This window comes from Rhinopithecus roxellana, chromosome 21 (assembly GCF_007565055.1).
Source record: "Rhinopithecus roxellana isolate Shanxi Qingling chromosome 21, ASM756505v1, whole genome shotgun sequence".
In the NCBI taxonomy this organism is placed as follows: Eukaryota; Metazoa; Chordata; class Mammalia; order Primates; family Cercopithecidae; genus Rhinopithecus; species Rhinopithecus roxellana.
In genome coordinates, this window is record NC_044569.1 from 31,658,472 (window position 1) to 31,683,415 (window position 24,944).

The window sequence follows — 24,944 nt, forward strand, 5'->3', positions numbered from 1 at the left end:
GAATCTACAAAGAACTCAAACAAATTTGTTTGACATGTATCATTTTAATTTTATTAAATAAATTAAAATTAAGTACTTAGAATTTGTATTATTCTGTTTTAATATATTGTATGTTAACTATTGGATTCAACAAATATTTACCAAGAAATTTAAGGCACTATGTTCAGAACTGAATAGCCAGTGCACTCATGAAATTTATGCTAGTAGGGAAAACATATATTACTAAAAAATGTAAAAACTCATATATAATAAAGAGAAATACAGGGTAATAGCCACTTCTATTGGGGGAATGGGCAGGGTTTTTTAGAAATCTTGCCTGAGTTGAAACATCAATGAAGAATAGTAATTACTGGGCATGATGGGAGTTTGGTTGGAGAAAGAATTCTGAGCAGAAAAGGCATCATGTATGAAGGCTCTGAACCAAGGTGACAATTAAGAAATGAAAATAAACACACACACACACACACACACACACACACATATAGGTTTACTTCACATATAAAATAAATTCAATAAGCATAAAGCTAAATTTTTGGCACTAAAATCTTCACGGCTAATAATTATGGCAAGTAAACGAAATGTTAAGTTTTTCATATATAGCCAACATAAGAGGTGAGATAGATCCTAGTTATTAATCAGACAATGTAGGCACACATAATTTCTCATCTTGTTAAACATAGTTTCACTGCCCTGATCAGTTTGGTGAAGATGAAACTCATTTTTCTAGCATCAAAAATGAAATTTTTGCTGTCTTCTCCATAAGCCTTAGTATGAAGTATTTGGCAGTCAATATGAGAGTGTTAACACAAATTCCTTGAACATCTATGCCAAAAGCGATTACCAGTGTTTCATCTTCCATTCTCAGGTCTGGTCCTCATCAAGAACCCAGTGTTCCCACCCGAGATGGAGACGTGAATAATCTTCCTAAGCCCAATCCTGCCAGAAGCGTGAAGCAAGGGGAAATTTGGAAGGCTGACAGGAAAGAGTAGAAGTTTAGTTTACTGCTCTCCAAAATAGAAGCTCTTTTCCCTGAGATAGAAGCAAGATGCAAGAGAACGGGTCAAATAAACTGGATTCAATTTTAATGTAGCCTAGATGCTGAAATAACCCTATCTCTACTAAATGCCAAATCTCTTGCACCCACTTCACATTCTCTTGACCAAAAAAGTGACTCCAGTGTTGCCACGGCAACCGTCTGTGGGTAGGCATGAACCGACAGCACCTCACCTCAGCTGCAGCAGCCCACGCACACAGCTCACTTTCTGCCTGGACTCCTCTGCCTACAGCTGGTATTCTGCCTGCTGGAATTTGTTCATCCATTTCATCGTGGGCCAGTGTGAAATGGTGAGGGAGTTGAACAGCGTTATGAGAATCCGTGGATGAGCACCTATTCTTTCCCATCTGGAGTGTATTCTATTTATTTATTTATTTATTTATTTATTTATTTATTTTATTTATTTAGAGACTGAGTCTCACTCTGTCACCAGGCTGGAGTGCAGTGGCGCCATCTCGGCTCACTGCAACCTCTGCCTCCTGGGCTCAAGCAATACTCGTGCCTCAGCCTCCCGGGTAGCTGGAATTATAGGCTCGTGCCACCACACTTAGCTAATTTTTATTTTTATTTATTTATTTATTTTTTTGAGATGGAGTCTCACTCTGTGGCCCAGGCAGGAGTGCAGTGGCCGGATCTCAGCTCACTGCAAGCTCCGCCTCCCGGGTTCACGCCATTCTCCTGCCTCAGCCTCCCCAGCAGCTGGGACTACAGGCGCCGCCACCACGCGCGACTAATTTTTTATATTTTCAGTAGAGGCGGAGTTTCACCGTGTTAGCCAGGATGGTCTCGATCTCCTGACCTCATGATTCGCTCACCTCGGCCTCCCAAAGTGCTGGAATTACAGGCATGAACCACTGCCCCCGGCCTGGAGAGCATTCTATACAGCATCTCAGAGGGCTCCCAGAGGGACTGCAGTCCACTTGTCCACAGAGATGCTCATTTTGTCCTTCTATGATAAACCCCAGGAAAAATGACTACAAAAAAGATGCCTTTCTCCTTTCCGTAACATTCTTCCTAGATTCACATACATTTTCTCTGATAGCATTTCTTAAAATAAAGCCCCTGCACACATGTGAAGAAAGCACTGAGTATGTAACATGAAGATCATTCAGGATTAAATACATTATCATTAGTATTATTATTAATATGTCCTATAAAAATGGTAAATTCTTTGTAAGAAATCTGAACTTGATACAATCTTAAAGAAATACATAGATATTAATAACAAAAGATCTGTTTAGTAGTTGACTATTCATTATCCTGCACTCTAATAATTTTTCAATTAATTCAGAAACGTTACGATCACATCACTATTACATGATGTAAATGTAATTTATGTCTCCAAATCCCAATTTATTCTTTCTGAATATATACAAACACAATAAATCCATTAATAATTTTATAGAAAACTGGGACTCAGAACTATTACTATTTAAAGATGCAAAAATAGAATGTGCTAGGTTTCTCTTCCCACAAACCTTTGCTTTTTCATCCATTGAATTTAATCCACCACAAGTCTTTATATCAGGTCAAGACTTTAATCCAAGATCACAAAGTAACTAGTTCTAGTCCCCAAAGTTTGAGTCCTGTTTCAAGGAAATCACACATGGAAATGAGGAAAAAGAAAAAAACAAAAAACCCATAAATAATAGAGCAAAAATCAACAGAAAAGCAGACAAAAATTGTTGAATACAGATGACAATGACCAAATACCTGGCTATAATTTACTGTCATCTTCCTTATAAATACAAATTCAAAATTGATAGCATAATCTTCTCAAATTTTATTTACAATCTGGTGTATATCATCACATTTAAATTATCTCTAAAGTAAAAGTATGTGATTCTCAACCTAGAGTATTTTCTAGTAGCAGTACACCACTGCTATAATAAATATGTACCTATTTTGTGATTATTAGCTTAATGCCTATGTCTTCAACTAGGGTGTGCTTTGTGAGGTCAAGGTTTGAGTGTGCTCACGGTTAAATCATCAGAATATGTATATCATTTAACAGACAATGTGATGGTTAATACTGTCAACTTGATTGGATTGAAGGATACAAAGTATTAATCCTGGGTTTGTCTGTATGGGTGTTGCCAAAAGAGATTAACATTTGAGTCAGTGGACTGGGGATGGCAGATCCACCTTTAATCTGGTGGGCACAATCTATCAGCTTCTAGCAAATATAAAGCAGGTAGAAAAACGTGAAGATTGGGCTAGGTTCCCAGTCTACATCTTTCTCCTATGCTGGATGCTTCCTGCTCCCAAACACTGGACTCCAAGTTCTTCAGTTTTGGGACTGGGATTTGCTCTTCTTGCTCCCCTGCATGCAGACAGCCTACTGTGGGACCTTGTGATCGTATAAGTTAATACTTAATAAACTCTCTCACCAGTAAATCTTACACTGTTTCAACAGTTTATGATAGAAGAAGAATAATTTTTGGCTGTCTTTCTAAATTGAAATCCAGAAATTAAAATGTTAGCACTAAAATTAGGCCAATCAACTTAAGACCAAACTTTATTAAATTGTATTTCAAGAAATCATTTTTTTTTCTGCTCATGGCATGTCTTATATTAGCATTATTACCAGTATTTTAGAATAAATTTTAAACTATATTTTTCTTAATTAAGTTTTAAAAATATACACACATATACAAACACACACTCCTGGATTTTCAACTTGGGGGCTGTAACATGTGATTCTAGAAAAATGAGTTTTTATCACAAAAGTAAGTGAAATTTGAAATAAATTTATGAAGAAACTCTCATATATAAACCTCCACTAGTTAGACAAAACTAAATATGTCAGTTCCAGATGCCTAGTTAATTACTTGATTTTTTAATCCCAAAAAGTACTGGACACTTATATAAGAAGCAGAAAAAAACATATGGAGGAAACCTTAGAGATCTTGTACTGGCAACATTGTTTCCCAATGCAATTTTCATAATTATTTCTAAACAAACACCATTTGACTAATTGTTACTTGGTAAAATTATAATGTATAGGGGAAAGATGGATTCTGGATGCAGATTGATCTGGCTTTGAAATTCTTTTCCTATCTAACATTACATTAGACAAATAACATTTTTCTCATTAGACATCAATTGCCCAAATGTTATATGAAAATAACATTCTCTAAGCTATTGAAAATCGAATAACAATATATGACTAGGCTCTAGCATATTTTGTCATACACAGTAGATGGTCAATAAATACCATTCATTTTATTAATACTGTAGCAGTGGTTCTCAAAGTGTTGTGTGGTGACGCCTGATGATCCATGCCATCCTTTTAAAGGATTGTGCTACTTTCGTACTAACCTGCTTGCTATGTGAATTTTTCTACTCTCTTTCTCTCACACAGGTAGAGTTTCTTTGAGGCTACATGGTGAGAGAAGATGTCACCGCTCTCACTGACATACATAATAATGTGTGTGTGTGTGTGTGTGTGTTTGTGCGTGTGTGTTTGTGTGGAGTTTTAATTTTAAATACGGGAAATATAAAGAGACATAATATTTAAAAAAAACAATGGTTTGGAGGTGTCAATATTCTTTAAGACTGCAAAAGTGTTCAGAGACAGAATTTTGAGACTAAAACACTGTATCAGAACTTTGAGACTGAAACACAGCATCGTGTACATTCCGAGTTGAAGACACTTCTGTGAGCACTCGATGTGAATGTGAGTGGATAGCACATGATAGCAAATGGCCCTGCCTTTATTGCCTGACTCACTTGTACCAGAATAGCCCCAACATCACTCACGCCTTATTTACTCTTTAGGGAAACTATTTGAACTCTTTCAGAAGACTGACTCCTTGATGATCCAGTAGTATTCCTGTTTCCAACATTTCACATTATTGTAAGTTGCATTATAGTGAACAGAATTTTATTGGAGCACAAGAGCTATATTTCAGGTTCTACTGAGTAGATCATTTTGTTTTGTCAGACAATTTTATGGATAATTATGGATGAAAATTTATATAAAATCTAAAAGTCATCATTGACTCTTTTCTCGCTTAACCTGCGTAATCAATTGGTCGAGTCCTATTGATTTTTCTCCTCAATAGCTTTCCAATTTCTCTTCTTCTCTGTGTCTCCACCACATCAATATAGTTCAAGCAACCATCACTTTCCCCTAATTCATTAGAGCAGCATTCTACCTGTCACCAATCCACTGGGACGAATTCAAAGAAACTGATTTGAGTATTTCATTTCAACAATTGTCTTCTTGAAATATTGTTAAAAGTATTGTCATTTTTTGCCTTGCCCCCATTCCTGGGTGGGCCAAACTCTCAATGAATCATGACATTGAACCCTGCCTGGAATGGGTTGTTCAGCAGTGCATAGAAGGTGCCTGATAGCTGAGTGCATTAGTCCAGATCCTTTCCGTCTGTGCCTTGCACCAAGTCTGCATATATCTAGATAAAATGAATCTGTCAGCCTACTTTGACAGTAAAATGATGGGAATATGAAAAGCTGAATTAAATCTAAGACCAGTTGAATTCTGAGAGAAGTCAGGGTAGAAAATAGCCGTCATAGACATAGGAAATCTTAGACTATTCCAATTCTGAATTCTAATAAATGTAGCTAAAAAAGATCAGATTAAAACTGTTTACTTGTCAGGTATCTGTCTTGGAACTAAAGGCATTTTCCATGTGAAATATAATTAAATGACCTACAGAATAAAAGAATGTCTTAAAAATATTTATCAATATTTCCCATCAGAGAAATGTTACTTATAAATATTTATTATAGTTTGGATAAAAAATGAGTATGAATAAAAGGTTACTTAAGGAGTATGTTTCTATCAATCAAATTAATAATGTGTAAATTATATAAGTGATTGTTTAAAAATATATATTTTCAATGAATAAAATATTTTAAAAAGTAAATTAGTAACTTACACAAATAATCACACTGATGAGTTTATGCATTCATTAGAAAAACTACTTTTAAGGCATTCATGTATTTCTGGATTACAAAAGTCAAAAAAAAAGCAAATACTGTGTTATTTAACACACCTTTACATACCTTTTATGATTATTGTCAATGATATAACAGTCAATTAGACCTAGCTATGTTCTTGAAGGACTTCATGATCCCTGAGCAGAACACGAGGCAATAATGATCACTTTCTGGGAAAAACTACCTTGAGAAAATGTGAGATTCTGATGCACTAAGCTGTCCTAGCTTTTGGGATATGCACCGTCTAGCATCATCAGCATTGTTGGTGAGATCTCGCTGCCATGCAAACGTGTGAAAAGTAAAATCACATTTTGTCCTGGTAGAGTTACAAATTGGATTTTTTTTTCTCCACTAAGTAATCTGAATGAAATATTTCTGAAATTAAAACCTCAAATGTAAAGGAGGATAATTGGGTCTTATTTTATTTTACTTATTTTTTGGTAGCAAGTTTGGAACACAGCAGTTAGTTTATGGCTTAAGACTGTATAACATCTTGAAGAACGGATTTTTAGTAAATGTACCTGTTACAGGACTGTATACAACACTTCGAAATACAAATAGTATTTCAACACTGTAAACTAAATAAAACCTGCAACAATTTATAAGTAAAAGTCTCTTTTTAAAAATTCTAGGTTGCTTATCAAAGCAGGATGCTATACTCTTTTTTTGGAGCCTCTTCAATTCTAAGGAGTCCCACGGTCACTTAATGGAGCTCTACACTTGGCAAGTTGTTAAAATTTCTTCTTCCTTAGTAACTGAGCAGCAAATGTCCTACTTGGTTTGATCTGAGCAGCATAAATGAATATAAAAAACGAGAGGTAACAAATCTTTAAAAGACCTAATAATATCAAAATATGGTTATGCTGTAGAAAAGTTATCTAATTCTTTAGTGATATGTTTTATTCCTATTGTAATCAAGTTATGAATCATACATCTAACTAGATATATGTAAACTGGTATATATAATAAATGGTTTTACCTTGAACTTATGAGACAATGTCCTAGTGATTTTCTAACAATATGTATTATAACAAAATTCCTATAGAAAGACATACCCTTGGTGCTCATTAAAAATGCTTTGGTTCTGTAATGTCAAAGCAGATTACTTTCCCAACATAAATATTATTTTCACAATGCTCCCAAAAGGTACAGAACATATCTATAAGGGATAAAGAATGAAGAGATTATTTGCAGTACAAGCACTCATTTTAGTGGCAATTGAAGTAAACCACAAGGAGGAAAGATGAATTCACACTGCAGTTACCTTTTTTTTTTTTATCTTGGACTTCATGTTTTTCATTTTATTTTCCATTTTATAAGATATTTAGTTCTCATTCTACTCTAAATGCAGAGGGAGGGAGCTAATAAATAGATCCTGAAGAACAAAGGACCAGTAATGGGAAGTGTTATGCCGCTTGCCTGTTTCTGAAGTACTGTTTTATTTTATTTATTCTTTCAGGCCCTGTTTTTCTGACACTTTTTTATTTATTCTTTCAATCTCTGTTTTTCGGACACATTTTACATCAAGAAAATACCATGACTAATACTGAGAAATTGGAAGAATTTTTTTTTTTTTGAGACAGGGAGTGTTATTGGGGGGCTTACCTACAGGGAGAAGTCCAGTGGCAGCAGGCTGGGCCGAAGAACCACAACCATTTGTGAGAGGCACGCAGCTCATATAGCACTTTCACGTAGCACCATTTACCTAACATCCTTCACCTGGCAACCTTCATCAACCCCCCCCCCCCCATCCCCTCTACACCGCATGTTCCACGGGCTGGGCTGGGGGCTCAGATGTTACTCATAAACAAGGAATGACTCTCTGGAGTGGCCACTCCCAGATTCCCTAGCTCAGCAAACACATTCAGCTGCCTCTGCCATACAGGGTCATTCTTGGGGTATGCGTAAGTTTTTGCTCTCAGGTGCGTTCACATACAGCAGGCTTATGATAGCATTTATATTTAAAGAAGTAACAAAAATCAATTGTCTAAAAGAGATATTGTATTCAAAACTTAGAACTCTGATGCTTTAGACTTTGGGAAAAACAGGATGTCTAGCTTGGTGTTTGTGTTTCTGCCTTCCTGTCTGTTTAATTATGACTAAAGTATGTGATATATGCATATTATCTTCCTAGTGTAAGTTTAAACAGTATCAGAATAGGAACAATGAGATTTATATATTTCTTTCTTCTCCTGAAGCACTTGGCGTAGTCCTCTAGCACACGGTAGGTGATATTAAGGAAGGAGTCTTGTGAAATCAGGAAAGCATTGGCAGTTTGGTGAAGATATCCAACTTCTAATCTTACTTTGACAAATAACTAGCTGAAAAGCAAAGTCACTTAACCACTTTTAGCTTCAGTTTCTCCATTTTTCACATACAATTATTGTGTTTACCTAAATGATTTGTTTTACTAAATGAAGTCACAGGGGATTTAAAAAAAACTTTAAATGTTCTATAGATGTCAGAGTAGATTTATTAATTATAATTTATTAAATCAGTGTGTACTACCTATAGCAATGTGTACTACCTTTTGGTTAGTGAGCAAGCCCCAGCCTTTCCAAGCAGGATGCTAGAGAGCTGAATCAGCATCTAACAGTCTTCATGAAGAAGACTGAGTAGCTCGGTATGACTTACAGTTGGTGGTAGTTGCCTGCGGTGCCTGCAAACTATGAGTGGATAGTTGTGCAGCTAGTGAACCATTCATAGAAAAGCTTCTTGAAAACAAGGAATGCAAAGGAGTTATCACAATCAATTCTTCATATTGAAGCTCTGGGCCAAGGAAAGCTTAAATCGGGGAATTCCAGAATGTTTTCAGTGTTTACCACGAAGATTTTCTTAGACTGAAAACTTTTTCTTGACTGTGCACTAATTGAGGGGTTCTCAAACTTTAGTGAATACTAGAATCACCTGGGAAGATCTTGCACTCTTTATGTCCAGGCCTCACTCCTCTTCAATTAAATCCATCTCTGGAGTGGAACCCAGGCTTCAAGATGTTTATAGCTCCTCAGGTGATTTCATTTTACAGCCAATTTGTGAAGAAGCAGACCAATCCCCTTCTTGCTTATCAGCCCAGCTTAGATTACTTATCAATCCATGGTAGTTATTTAGTGTTTCACTTTGGCAGCTGATAACAGACAGTCATTATACAAGGTTTATGAGTTTACTGTTGACTTAGAAGTAGGTAAGTAAGGGCCGGGCATGGTGGCTTGCATCTGTAATCCTAGCACTTTGGGAGGCTGAGGGGGGCAGATCACGAGGTCAGGAGATTGAGACCATCCTGGCTAACACAGTGAAACCCCATCTCTACTAAAAAATACAAAAAATTAGCCAGGGATTGTGGCAGGCACCTGTAGTCCCATCTACTCAGGGAGGCTGAGACGGGAGAATCACTTGAACCCAGGAGGTGGAGGTTGCAGTGAACTGAGATCACGCCACTGCACTTCAGCCTGGGTAACAGAGTGAGACTGTCTTATGCTAAATGATGTGTTACCAAGCCTGACATTCCGCAGGTATGCAGGAATATGTGTTAAGTATATGCTGGGCAGTCAAATCTATAGGGCAGTTAAGTATTTCGGGAGTTGTGGAAAAAGATATGTAGCTGAAATTAACAAGAAGGAGGTAATGTTTCAGCTGAGCATTGATTAAAAATTTGCAAAGACTAGTGGGACAAGAATTTCAGGTTTAAGATTGGTGGCATAAGAATTTCAGGCTTTATCTAATTTTCAAAGGCAAAGAAACAAGAATGGCATTGATAATTGGAGGTTGGATAAAGAAGCCCTGATTTGATGAAACATTTCATATTCAGGTGCAGTTAGAAATATAAGATGGCTGGGCGCGGTGGCACACGCCTGCAATCCCAGCACTTTGGGAAGCCGAGGCAGGCAGATCATTTGAGGTCTGGAGTTTGAGACCAGCCTAACCAACATGGTGAAACTCTCCCTCTACTAAAAATACAAAATAATTAGCAGGGTGTGGTGGCTCATGTCTGTAGTTCCAGATATGCGAGAGGCTGAGGCAGGAGAATCACCTAAACCCGGGAGGCGGAGGTTGCAGTGAGCCAAGATCGCGCCACTGTACTCCAGCCTGGGCGATGGAGAGACCTCATCCCCCCCCCCCCCAAAAAAATGAAATATGATAAGATGATGGAACAGACCCGGATTGGGAAAAGTATAGACAACATGATGAAAGGAAGGGAGAGAGGGAAGGAGGACAGAAGCTAGCTACCTGACTGGCTGGCTGCCTTTAATGTCTCCCCATTATTCCTCTCCTTTTCTCTCCTTACATTCTGTGACGACCTTCTAAAGCATGCCTGAAATGCTCACTATGTGCAGGCTTTGTGTCAGGCTCCAGAGATATACAAAATAATGACACAGAGGCCCTTGGTTGAGTACCAGACTCTCTGCAGAGGCAAAAATAAATACTTTCAATATGTATTGCAATGATAACCAAAAGAGAGTCTAGTTAGCATTCCTACCTACATCCATTATTTCACCATCTATTCTGTTCTTTCAGGATGGATTCCTTCTTTTCATTTAGCGGTTGCCCTTGTGGCTTCCTGAAAATGTACTTTTGAATATAATTAATGACACCTGTCTAGCAAAATCCAAAGCATTTTCTCATTATTCATTCTCCACAATCTCCGAACACTCTGATATGACAACAACAACATTCTAGAGTCTAGATGGATCACTATCTCCTTTAAGAAATATCCTATTCCCTTGGATTTTAGTATTCTGTCTTTGTTAGCGGGATACTTTTCAGGAATTGCTTTCCCTTTCTAATTTATTTCTATTTCATTTTCTAATACTAGTTTGTTCTTTCTTTCAAAACTATACCTTCATCCCTCTAGTCTTGTCTCTCTATTGGCAAGTACTTCCAAATTTCTCTATTTCACCATGGCATTGCCCTTCTGCCAGGTGGTCGTCCCCATTCATCTATGTTTAAAATCAAACCCGTACGCTCTCCCCTACCCCTGTCACTCCTAAAGACTTCTCAATTAATTAGCCTAGGACCAAAAATGTAGAACAAATTTTGGCTCTTATCTCCCCTTCAGTAAGTTGAAAGAGATTACCTATGTATATGTATTTTTTGTAATGTCTGCAACTTTTAGCTTCTTTCTGTTCCCATGACCACTTCCTCAATCCTGGACCCTCAAAGTACTAGATTTTGTTTCATTTCCCCTGACATTATGATCACACTACCCAATCTGTCTGGGTGCAGCTTTTCATGATGTTGCCATATTAATCTTTCTGGAAGAAATTTTTTAAGGACAGTGAAGTATGATGCATAATAAATCTCAGAAAACTGTGGAGCCATAAATGATTCAACACAATATTCTGGATATGTCTACACTCTTAATTGCTGCTGAAAAATTCTTATTAATAAGGTCACAACTTATCAAATCACATGCTGCAACTCAAATTTCAACAATTAAGGCTACTTTTTAGGTTATCCAAATAATAAAACTCAGATGGAGATACTATATTAACATAGATTTGGTCAGGCATGGTGGCTCCTCCCTGTAATCTCAGCACTTTGTGAGACTGAGGAGGGCAGATGGTTTGAGGTCAGGAGTTCGAGACCAGACTGGCCAAGATGCTGAAATCTTGTCTCTACTAAATACACAGAAAATTAGCCGGGCATGGTGGCAGGCACCTGTAATCCTAGCTACTAGAGAGGCTGAGGCATGAGAATTGCTTGAGTCTGGGAGGTGGAGTTTGCAGTGAGCTGAGATTGCACCACTGCATTCCAGCCTGGGCGACAGAGTGAGACTCTGTCTCAGAACAAACAAACAAACAAAAACAAAGAAAGCCCCAATAAACATAGCCTCTACTGTTAACCTAAGTTGTTTTTTTTTTTTTTAATTGTGATTGCTGCCACTGGGGAGTAACCCATGTGCCAAGAGAACTATATGTGGATAATGCTTAAAAGTATCATTGAACTACAAAAGGAATTTTGAGAAAACAAGGTACGATGAGGGAGAGGGCACTTCAGAGAATGCAGAAGATGAAAATATTGTCAAGACAAATCTCTACAAACGATTTACCCAGAGCTAATTCTACAACTCAGAAAGACACAACAGTTTGAATAAAAAGCAATATTATACTTAATTTAAAAGCTCTTAGTTCCTTGGAGTGGATCTACATTCAATCTCTTAGAATCTGTAAGTCATAATGCACTAGATATAATACTGGCTACCGTTGCAAAGATTAATCATAATTTTATAATCTTTTCAGTATATAATTAAAATATAAACACACCTTCCAAAATTTCTAATTGATCATTTTATTATCTATTTTCAAAAATATCTGCATATTATTATTAAATGCAGCAAAATAGTGTAAATTGTTGTCATGACCTTTGACACTTTCCATGATCTGGCCTTTGCCCACCTTTTAAACTTTCACATGCTGTTTCCTACATAGGTGTTTCCCCTCTCTCTATTCAGGACAATCTAAATTCCATTTCTAACATATGGCACTTTGTTTCCTTGCTACAAAAATTTAGTCAAGGTGTTACCTTTTCTTAAAATCTCTCCTGTATTTTGGCTGCCACAAAATACCTCATAATCTTTAAAGTGTTAGCAGGCCACTTTGCTGTAAATCCTATTCTGACCCTGATCCATGAACTGACCATTATCTTTAATTAATCCTCTCCCTATCCCTGACATCTATCATGGTGAGTACCATATTCAATTTCACTTCATTGCTTAAATGTCAGTCTCTTCTTAATAAACTGCAACGAAGGCAGGGATAATATCAAATTAAACTGTGTAAATCCAGTGTATAGTGCTCTGTCTCATAGAAATGAAGTCCTCAAGAGATGTTGCATGAGCTGAAAATAATAGATAAGAAACTAAATAGGTTGACAATAGATAGGACAGTGAAGGGTTTAGAGCTGGAACTCTAGATTTAGAGCTATGAATCCAAGCATGCGTGCCCTTAGAGAGTTAAATACTATTTCAAACACTGCGCAATACAGGTAGTGAGATAGTGCATGCAAAATAGTTGTCAGGGAACATAGCCTAAGGTAAGTCTTAAGTAATATTACATTACTATGATGAATTAACAGTATAATTATCTGCACTATTTCTATAAACTAGAGGTCATAAATTACAACCAAGGGCTAAGAATGTATGAGCTCTTTCAAATTATTGATTCATGTTGCAAATAGCAATTATCTGACAGCTGCATTGAACATTGCCATCACAGCCACTGATAAGACTCAGGGATGAGTTACCTTATCCTTAGCTGCTTAATCAAAATTCAGACCTGGGAGACAGCATGTGCTGGGCATTACTATGACCCCTCTCCCCCACTACTGCCCATCTATCATTTATTTTCCTGGAAATTGAGGAGGGGAAGGATCCGGTACTTTTGTGATTCCATAGTGGAAGGATAAAAAATGGGATAAATAGTTACCAAACACAATACAGAGCCAGAAAGAAACAACTTCTCTCAAATGAAACTTGATACCTTTGTGAAATATGAGTACTGTATATGCTAGACAACACATAAAGGCAAATATCTACTATATTGACTAAATCAACAAACCTAGTGGAGAATTTTTTATCCTATGATGTTAAAATATAAATAACTTAGAAATTTTATGATAGTTTTTAAAATATCAATTTTTGATACACATATTTATTTACTATGTAAGACATTTTATTGGGCTTTTTGTCTTTTTTTAAATAGAGTCTCTCACTATTGCCTGGGCTAGAGTGCAGTGGCACAATCAGCTCACTGCAACCCCTGCCTCCCAGGTTCAAGCAATTCTTCTGCCTCAGTTTCCTTAGTAGCTGGAATTACAGGCACTCGCCATCACGCTCAGCTAATTTTTGTATTTTTAGTAGAGACGAGGTTTCACAATGTTGGCCAGGCTGGTCTCAAACTCCTGACCTTATGATTCGCCCACCTCGGCCTCCCAAAGTGCTGGAATTACAGGCGTGAGCCACCGTGCCTGAGCAAGAAATTTTTTATGTTTATTTACACAATGTAGCAGAATGGAAGCATGGCTTTCTATAAATATTAAGGAGATGAACAAAGTTAAAATTTAGGAGGTAGAGAAGGTTTCTTAGAGATAAGATTCTGTAGAATAACTGGTACAAATCAACCCGAATTTGTTATTCTGGCCTGTCAAAACAAAGAAACAATTAAAAATCATAGTAAGAATTTTGTGTGACTAATGTAAGTATATATTCTCTTCGAAATAAGAAACCATACGTTTGAGGAATAAACTCAATCTGACATTCAAAGAACCATGGATTTCAAGCCTCAGGCTTTTTTGTAAGTGATAGTCCGTTCCACCTGTAAGAGAGTGTTAATCAGGGAAATGAAAGCTGACGAAGAGAGGTAACATTTACAAGTACAATTTCATACATTAGGAAGTTTCCTCTTGGCCCTTTTAAACATATGGATGTAAAAAGGGATGATACAATTTTAGTCATTCGACTAATCTTAGATATAAGATACTATCTCAACAACACATTTGCTTTACCATTAAGCTTTTCCTAAAATTTATTTTGCTCAGTGTAGAAAAATGTCTTAGACTTTTCCCCAATAGCATCAAATGATGCTCTCTAAATATCCGAACAAGGAGAAACTGGCTAAATAATTTATGGGACATTGAAAAACTAGAAAATTACCATTGATATATTTAGAAACTAGTTACATCAACATATGCTAACTTTAAAATATTTAAAATAAGCATTACAAAATTATGTATATACATATTTATAATCTGTAATATATATTATGTATTTAAGATATATACTTGGGGCTTACATATTTGTAACTACTTACAATTATCTGAAAGATCATGTGTTGTCTTAATGCAAGAGAATAAAACTCAATTTTCTTAAAAAGGTAAGTTTATAACCAAGTTAAGCCATATGAATTAATTTTATAGTATGATTTTCTAAGCTTGTTTAACACATGAAAAATATGTACAAGTTTTAAATAGATTTGCTTCTTTTAACATTGGGACTCTTATAACTATTATTACATATGAAGTGTTTTGATTTCAAATTATTTTCACAATATCTAAGTAAACCAAACTTTAAGCACAGTCTTTTGAACAATTTTTTTAAGCAAATCTCTTGAGGAATTATGAGCCAGAACTTCATATATGAGTTTATTTTCCTTATAAAACAAAGCAATCAGTAAAATCTTAGTGAACTAAAGTAAGCTAATTTATATAGAATTATTTTACAGAATTCCATTTTGGTTTTTAGATTTAAGCATACTAAACCTCAAATGAAAGGACTGCTAGTTTGTAAAATACTGTAAAATGACACCATTACTGCAAACATTTTTTTCTGTAGACATTATTTGCCTCTCAGAAATTTTTTTTATACAGTTAGCTTAAAGTTTACAGTGCCCAAAGCACAAATATGTATGTTCATAGGCAAATATTTTTTCACGATGAGTAGCTTTTATTATGAAAAAATTTAAGTTCTATATTTTTCAGCCTCTAAATTTCATGAATTTCCTCAAATACCTGAACCATGATTTTAGAGTTTAGTTTGCCTACTGTGGGATCTAGAAAAATTATTTAACCTTGATAAAAATCAGTTTGCTCCCTCTAAAATGGGAGTAACAAACTGCTATGTAAAAGACATATGGGGATTAAATTAGTTGAATACGTGCAAAAAGTGTTTATCAGATTGGCCAGAAGATTGTTAGTATCCAGAAAGTATATTGGCTGTTGACAATGTCATTATTATGATCATTATTATTTAGGGGACTCTACAATTACTCAATTTAATTCTCATCTATAAATAGGAGTTTTGAATAAGGTATACTTGGTAACTTCCTATAATAAACTGTCTACAATTTCATGTTAATTACATTTTCTGCAATAGAAAACATTTTCTAAATATTAAAGGAAAAGAGTGTATATTCAATCACACTCAAAACAGTGGAATGTGGGCAGCTATTTTCAGAGGCTGAGCAGGCTTTATTCCTAAGCTCTGAAACTAAAAGAGAATACAAATCTTTTTCTGTGGAAATGAATATTTTTCTAGTCTTTGATAAAGTACAATTAAGCCTTATTTAAGTTAATTTTCATGATGAAAAAAATGGAAGTTAAAGACTCTCACCCCATTACTGTTGAAAAGAAGAAACTCATAAAGATAGCATTTAATTCAGCGTAATAAAATCGGAAGGGATCTTTTCTTCAAGACTGAGAAAAGTCGCCAGTATCTACCGAAAAGATGGAGTACTTCCATTAAATCTATCTGTTTCAATAAGAGGAGATTATACAGTGACCTTTTCTGTAGCTGCCTTGGTTTCTCCATTTTTAATCATTATGCAAGATTCGGTAGAAATTCTTGCTGACACTTTGCTCCTCAGGGGGCAATTAAGAGAGTAGTGAATTCACTGGAAACTGAAAATGATTTCACTTTACTACCGAAAATGACGGGAGAGAGGCCCACATATTCAGACTGTCAAAGCATTCTTCCAACGTTAAATAACACAAGAATCCATAAAGTTGTTCTTAAGGAAAATTGCATATTGCAAAGAAAGTACTAAAAAATACATCACAAATAAAATGACTGTTAATAGTTATAATTAGTGTTATATTATATTATACAAAATATAGAGCCATGGTTCTATATGGATTATTTTGTGTATTTGTATAAATTTGTTCCTGGAAAATCTGCTACATTGGTTTTTGTCTACCTTGCTCTTTCTGTTTTATAATTCAAATACAGTTTTTTAAGGATTTCATTATTCATAGCTGAAAAAACAATAACCGCACTAATATGTTTAACCAAAGCAAATTAATGTAAACAAAACCATTACAATGATTATTTATGAAGTATTTGTACATGTTTTCAAAACATATTTCAGAATAAGATGTAATCTTAAAGTCTTTATTTTCTTTTTTTACTCAGCCAGTTTTTTTATTGGACATTATTATATTTTTTGTGCTATAAGAATATTTATAACTATCTGAGGTGAATGACTTTGAGCTAAAACCTTAGATACATATCTGATTTTATCCTTTACCAAAAATTTCTAAAAATATGTAACTGATCAAAGGGCAAGGACACTTTTGCAAGGTTTTCAGCAATAGTGCCACATTGTTAGCACCAGTTTGCACCACCATGAACACTATGCATGCATGCCTTTATTATTTTCGAATCACATATATTTAATGTGGACAACATGAAGTTTTGATACACATTTACATAGTGAAATTTTAAATCATGCAATAGACAAATCCTTCAGCTCACATAGTAACTGTGTGTGTGTATGTGGGGGTGTGAAAGTGAATGTGTGTGGTAAGAGCACCTAAAATCTTCTCTTAGCAAATCTCAGGTATACAATATTTTAAACTGCAGTCTTTATGTATAGATTTAATCTTCAGACTTATCCAACCCACATCACTGCAACTTTTACCTTGTGACTTACATCTCCACATTCCTAATTCCCTTCCCTCCCTGCCCCTGTTAACCATTGTTTCATTCTCTGTCTCTATGTATTAAACCTTTTTTGGTTTTGTTTTAGATTCCACATATAAGTGGCATCATGCAGTATTTTTCTTTCCATTTCTGGCTTAACTTAGTATAATGTCCTTCAGTTTCACCCATGATTTTGTAAATGACAGAATTGTTTTCTTTTTTGAGTCTGAATATTATTCCAGCACATGTGTGTGTATATATGTGTGTATATATACACACCACATTTTCTTTATCCGTTTATCTGCCTAGAGATACTCACGTTGTTTTTATATCTCGGAAATTTTGAATAATGCTGCAATGAATATGAAAGAGATGTTTTCTCTTCAACATATTGATTTATTATCTTTTGAATATATACCCAGTAGTAGGACTGCTGGATCACTGGAGCTTTATTTTTTAATTTTTTGAGGAATTTTTATACTGTTTTCCACAATGGCTATTACAAGGTACATTTCCATAACAGTGTAGGGGTTCCCTTTCCTCCTCATTCTCACCAATACTTGTTATCACTTGCTTCTTCATACATAATCTTATTTATTCCGCGTGTGTACCACCAGAGGCTATAAGAAACAACCACCTTCACCCCAAAATCTTGGCAGCTTAACACAGCAAAGATTGCTGTTTATCTTGTATCGATGTCCAATGAAAGATGACAAACGGGATTCTTTCCATCCTATGGTTTCTTTGTCCATTAATCCCCGGATTTTTCCACCAGCTCTTCTGCATCAGAGAGGGCAAATTGGGGTGAGAAAAGAGGACTGTGCAATGTGCACTTTAGAGGCCAGACTTGGAGACTGCCCATGCTTTTCTCTTTGCATCCAGAAATCAGATCTCCAGCTCCACTTAATAATCATCAGTGAAATACACGGGACTGACATTTTCCCAGCAAGAAGATAACAAACACAGTTGTTAGTGAATATTAGTGTGATATGGCTTGGCTGTGGCCTCACCCAAGTCATCTTGAATTGTAGTACCCATAATCCCCACTTATCATTGGAGGGACCGGTGGAAGATAATTAATCATGGGGGTGGTTCCCCCATGCTATTATCGAGATAGTAAGTTCTCATGAGATCTGATGGCTTTATAAGGGGCATCCCCATTTTCTCAGTTCTCATTCTTCTCTCTACTGCTGCCATGTGAAGAAGGACATGTTCACATCTGCTTTCACCATGATTATAAATTTCCTGAGGCCTCCCCAGGTATGCTGAACTATTAGTCAATTAAATCTCTTTCCTTTATAAATTTCCCAGTGCCCAAGGCCATGGGAGCCCACCTCTTGCATTAGTGTGACCTGGATGTGCGACATGGAGTCAAATGAGATCATTTTGGAACTTTAAATTTTAATGACTGCCTTTTTGAATTTTAGACTTGAATGGGGCCTGTAGTCTCTTGTTTTGGCAAATTTCTCCCATACTATGTGTATTTGCCCAATGCCTGTTCCTCCATTGTATCTAGGAAGTAATTAACTTGCTTTTGATTTTGTGGGCTCATAGGCGGAAGGGACTTGGCTTGTCTGACCTTGGACTTGGACTTTTGAGTTAATGTCAAAATGAGTTGAGACTTTAAAGAACTGTTGAAAAGGCATGATTGTGTTTTAAAATGTGAGGACATGAGATTTTGGTGGGCCTAGGGATGCAATGATATGATTTGGCTGTGTCCCCACCCAAATTACATTTTATTTCATTATTTATTTATTTATTTATTTTCGAGATGGAGTCTTACTCTGTCACTCAGGCTGGAATGCAGTGGTACGATCTTGGCTCACTACAACCTCTGCCTTCTGGGTTCAAGCAATTCTCCTGCATCAGCCTCCCAAGTAGCTGGGATTACAGGCATGTGCCACCATGCCCAGCTAATTTTTGTATTGTTAGTAGAGACAGGGTTTCACCATGTTGATCAGGCTGGTCTCGAATATGTGACCTCATGATCCACCCGCCTTGGTCTCCCAAAGTGCTGGGATTACAGGCATGAGCTACTGCACCTGACCTCCAAATTACATTTTAAATTATAGTTCTCATAATCCCCATGTGCTGTGAGAGAAGCCTGGTGGGGGGTAATTGACTCTTGGGGGTGGTTTCCCCCATGCTATTCCCATTATAGAGAGTGAGTTCTCATGATATCTGATGATTTTATGAGGGGCTTTCCCCTTCAATTTGTTCTCATTTTTCTCTCTCCTGCCACCATGTAAAGAAGGGCGTGTTTGCTTTCACTTCTGCCATGAGTGTAAGATTAGGGAGACCTCCCCATCCATACAGAACTATGAGTCAACCAAACCTCCTTCATTTATAAATCACCCAGTTTCAGGCATGTCTTTATTAGTAGTTTGAGAATGGACTAATATTCTATATTGGTATCACAGAGAGTGGGGTGCTGATATTAAGATACTCAAAAATGTGGAAGTGACATTACAACTGGATAACATGAGAGGCTGGAATAGTTTGGAGGGCTCAGAATAAGATAGGAAAATGTGGGAAAGTTTAGAACTTCCTAGACTTAGAGGGCTCAGAAAACAGGAAGATGTAGGGAGATTTGGAACTTCCTGGAGACTTGTCGAATGGCTTTGACCAAAATGCTGATAGTGATGTAAATAAAGCCCAGGCTAAGGTGGTCTCAGGTGGAGATGAGGAACTTCTTGGGAACTGGAGTATAGTTCACTCTCACTATGCAAAGAGACTGGCAGTATTTTGTCCCTGCCCTAGAGATCCCTGGAACTTTGAACTTGACAGAGATGATCTAGGTATCTGGTGGAAGAAATTTCTAAGTGGCACAGCATTCAAGAGGAAGTAGAGCATAAGAGTTAGGAAAATTTACAGCCTGATGATGTGATAGAAGAGAAAAACCCATTTTCTGAGGAAAAATTCAAGCCCACTGCAGAAATCTGCATAAGTAATGAGGAGCCAAATGTTAGCCACCAAGACAATAAGAAAATTGTCTCCAGGGCATGTCAGAGACCTTCACAGCAACCCCTCCCATCACAGGCCTGGAGGCCTAGAAGGAAAAATGTTTTCATGACCTGGGCCCAGGGCACCCCCACTCTGTGCAGTTTCAGGACATGGTGCCCTGTGTCCCAGCTACTTCAGCCCCAGCCATGGTAAAAGGGGTCAATATCCAGGCTTGAGCCATTGCGTCACAGGGTGTAAGCTCCAAACCTTGGCAGCTTCCATATGGTGTTGGCCCTGTGGGTGCAAAGAAGACAAGAATTGAGGTTTAGGAACCTCTGCCTAGGTTGCAGAGGATGTATGGAAATACCTGGATGTCCAGGCAGAAGTTTGCTGCAGGGGTGCAGCACTCATGGAGAACCTCTGCTGGGGTAGTGTGGAAGGGAAATGTGGGGTTGGAACCCCCACACAGAGTCTTCACAAGGGCACTTTATAGTGGAGCTGTAAGAGGAGGGTCACCATCCTTCAGACCCCAAAATGGTAGCTCCACTGACAGTTTGCACCATGTATCTGGAGAAGCCACAGGCACTCAATGCCAGTTCATGAAAGCAGCCAGAAAGGGGGCTATACCCTGCAAAGCCATTGGGGGGAGCTGCCCAAGGCTGTGGGACCCTACCTCTTGCATCAGTGTGACCTGGATGTGAGACATGGAGTCAAAGGAGATAATTTTGGAACTTTAACATTTAATGAATATCCTATTGGATTTCAGACTTGCATGGGCCCTGTAGTCTCTTTGTTTTGGCCAATTTCTCCCATTTGCAGTGGGTGTATTTTCCCAGTGCCTGTTCCCCCATTGTATCTTGGAAGTAACTAACTTGCTTTTGATTTTGCAGGCTCATAGGCAGAAGGGACTTGCCTTGTCTCAGATGAGACCTTCGACTTGGACTTTTGAGTTAATGCTGAAGTGAGTTGAGACTTTAAAGGACTGTTGAAAAGGCATGACTGTTTTGAAATGTGAGGACAAGACATTTGAGAGGGACCAGGGATAGAATGATATGGTTTGACTGTGTCCTCACGCAAATCACATTTTGAATTATAGTTCCCATAATTCCCATTGTGGGTGGGACCCAGTGGGAGGTAATTGAATCATGGGGACAATTTCCCTCATGTGATTCCTGTGATGGTTTTATAATGGACTTCCCCCTTTGCTCGGTTTTCATACTTCTTGCTCCTGCCATGTTGTGAAGAAGGATGTGTTTGCCTTCCCTTCTGCCATGACTGTATATTTCCTGAGACCTCCCCAGTCATGAACTCTGAGTTAATTAACCCTCTTTCCTTTATAAATTGCCTAGTCTAAGGTATGTCTTTATTAGTAGTGTGAGAACAGACTAATACATAGTGTTCTCTCTATGAATAAGTTACTTTTTTTTTTTTTTGGTAGATTTCAACTTGAGTTACATATCTTCTTTGAAGAAGACATTTATTATTGGATCTTTTTTGAAAAATATGATCACTATGGCCACATCCTTAAACTATTAAGGAGGGACAAAAATAAAGTAAAATATAGATACAAATTATATATATTTGTATGTGTGTGTTTATATTAAAAATATATATATTTCAGTTTCCTAAAAGTCTAGACCTTTCCTCTGAACTTCCAACTTTTATATACAGTTTCCTATTGATGTAGTCACTTTCATGTCCATTCTTTTGGAAGCTTGACACTATGCCTTCCTTAATATCCTACTTCTATAAACACACTTGGTAAATACAGGCAGAAAAAAATTCCTCTTCTCACTGATGTCTTTCTGGCATATTTCACTGTCATCTCTACTAGCTGGTAAAAAAATAACTTCCCAATTGTCCTCTTATTTGATTCTTGAAAATTTTAGTTTACTCACAAAGCATCCAGAGTGGTCTTATAAAAAATTAAGTCACTCTGGCACTTCTATGATCAAAACCCCACAATGTCTTTTCATCTCACTACGAGTAAGAGTCAAATCCCTCAAACTGATCTTCCAAATCCCACTTGATCTGCCTCAGACAGTTTTTCTCTGAACCTCTTTTTGTTTCCTGTTCTTCCCACCCTTTCTCAGTCAGCTTCACCCACACTGGGCTCCACATGGGCTCGTCCTGCAGAGTGTGCTTCTGCTCCACTCCTTCACCTCCCTCAAGACTTCACTCCAAAGCTGCTATCTTGGGTCTCCTTTGACTCATCTACTTAATTTTTAATACCACAATGCCTAACTCCTGGTATGCCTCAGTCCCGTCTCCATTTTTTTTTTTCTGTAAAGCTCTTACCCGAAAACTTGTTACCACTAGTCTGAAGTACTGTTTGCAAACTTTCAGTGTTCCTGGTGTGAAGATATCTATATATATATCTGTTTACTCCCAGGTGCTTGACAGTCTCCCATGATTGGAGAATGCATCTCTCCCTTCCATTTGTTCCAGTGGCCTCACTTGTCCAGTGGGGTTTAAGAGAAGGTGACATACATTACATTTAAGTAGAAACAATAAGAACAATTATATGCCTTCACTATTAATTTTTTGTTCTGCCATGAGAGCCCTTTCCTCCAATTAAAGAAATGCTCCCTTATATTAGTACATGCAGTTAGTTCATAACTACATGTGATCAAGGAAATATAACTTTGTTTTGTCAGTCACTCAGACTTCTTCCTCGTTTTGGTTTTGTCATTCTTGTTGTTTCTGAAATATGTGCCACAGCAAGATAATATACTTAAAATAACCTCCATTTTAATTACTTTGTAAATTGCCTACCTCTGCCCTGGAATGTATGCTTCATAATAGCAGTAAATTTCTGGGTTTTGTATTTTGATTTATCCCCAGTGTCTCGAGAGTAATCACTGTTATAAAGTGAGGTCATCTCAATAAAGACTCATTTAAAGAATGAATATCTGGGATGGAGTCTCTCCTCATTTATTTTTATTTTTTTAATTTTAATTTTATTTTTGAGATAGATTCTCACTCTTTGCCTAGGCTGGATGCAGTGGCATAGTCTTGGCTCACTGCAACCTCTGTCTCCCAGGTTTAAGAGATTCTCCTCCCTCAGCCTCCCAAGTGGCTAGGATTACAGGCATGTTCCAACACACCCAGATAATTTTTGTATTTTTAGTAAAGAACATGGTTTGCCATGTTGGCCAGGCTGATCTTGAACTCCTGGCCTCAAGTAATCAACCCATCTCAGCCTACCAAAGTGCTGGGATTGCAGGTGTGAATCACTGCTCCCAGCCCCTCCCCATTTATTTAGGGGAGGGACTTACATTAGAACTGGCCAAGCATTGAAATTAATCTGATCCCAAGTTCACTCGAGTTCACCCAAAAGTAGAGTTAAATTTTATATAATGTTTATTCAAAGTCTGCTTCTCAGGTGTCTTTCAGCCCCTCATAGTTACATTAGTTCAGCTGATAATTTTAATTTCCTGCTGATTACTTGCGTGCTAAGCAACAACAGCAAAAATCTGAATGGATTTTAATCCTTCATATAAGAAGTCTTTAGACAAGAAACTTTTGCCTAAATAATAAATTTAGAATAGAGGGTACCTTCTAGAGATTCCTAAAACTTAGTATCACATAAAATACATATACGTAATAAGGTTCCATTTTGTAATTTTGGTTTCTGATTAAAAAAAAAAGCTTTTTTTTTTAAATGATGTACAAGTTCTATTTAATTCCCTAACATATAAAATGAGTGGTCACTTTACATCAGTACATTTCAAACTTGTTTTAAATACATTAGAATGTTTTATTCCAAATAGACCATTAGCAAGTAACAAATACATAGAATGAAGAGTTTAAGGTATTGTCTTTTCCATTCATTCCCTTGGAGGAGATTATCATGTATGCTAACAGAAATGCTGAAATTGATGATTTATAAGATCCCTTTGGTTTGTAATGTTCTATGATTCCATAAGACTATGCTCTTTTTAGAAAATCATGAGGCTTTTATTGTCAAGAAGTGCTATGGAAACCTGATTATTATTTCTAAATTGTAGAAATGAAAAATAAATCTTTGAGGAATCTTGTTGTTCTATGAGAAGCATCTTGCACTGTTATGTAAGAACATAATTGTTGAAAGTAATAGATATTCCCAAATATTCTTTGGAGAAATCTAGAGTTCTAGGAAATCAGTGTTCAAACACTTCATCTTATAAAGTTATTTTTGTTGTATATGAGGTTAGAAAAGCAACATTTTAAAATGTTGCTATAAACATTACATAAAGATATGACACATTTTAACACATGTTCTTAAAATGGAAGCAGGAGAGAATCAGCTCTGTGTGGACTCTCAGATGTGGTCATCACATAGAACTGCTTGTGCTTTCCCTTAATGGTTTCCTTCTATTGGATGCTGACAATTATTTTTGAGGTTTTTGTTGTTGTTGTTGTTGTTGTTTTGTGATACGATAGATTAGAACATAGATTTCTCATAGATACCGCATATGTTTCGAATAAATAATGATAGTCAATATGAAAACATCACACATAATGCCCATGTCACACATAATATGTCACACATAATACGTCACACATAATACCATTTTGACAGCAAAAACC

At 36.7% G+C, this 24,944-nt stretch overlaps 1 long non-coding RNA gene across 1 annotated transcript in view; it reads left to right on the forward strand.

The window, feature by feature from the left end:
* The first annotated feature begins 4,705 nt into the window (after positions 1-4,705).
* The window catches only part of LOC104668201, a 37,253-nt gene continuing 17,014 nt past the window's right edge, over positions 4,706-24,944 (forward strand). The window contains exon 1 of the long non-coding RNA XR_748784.2: positions 4,706-4,913. This is a non-coding gene — a long non-coding RNA (uncharacterized LOC104668201). The remainder of the gene's footprint in view (positions 4,914-24,944) is intronic.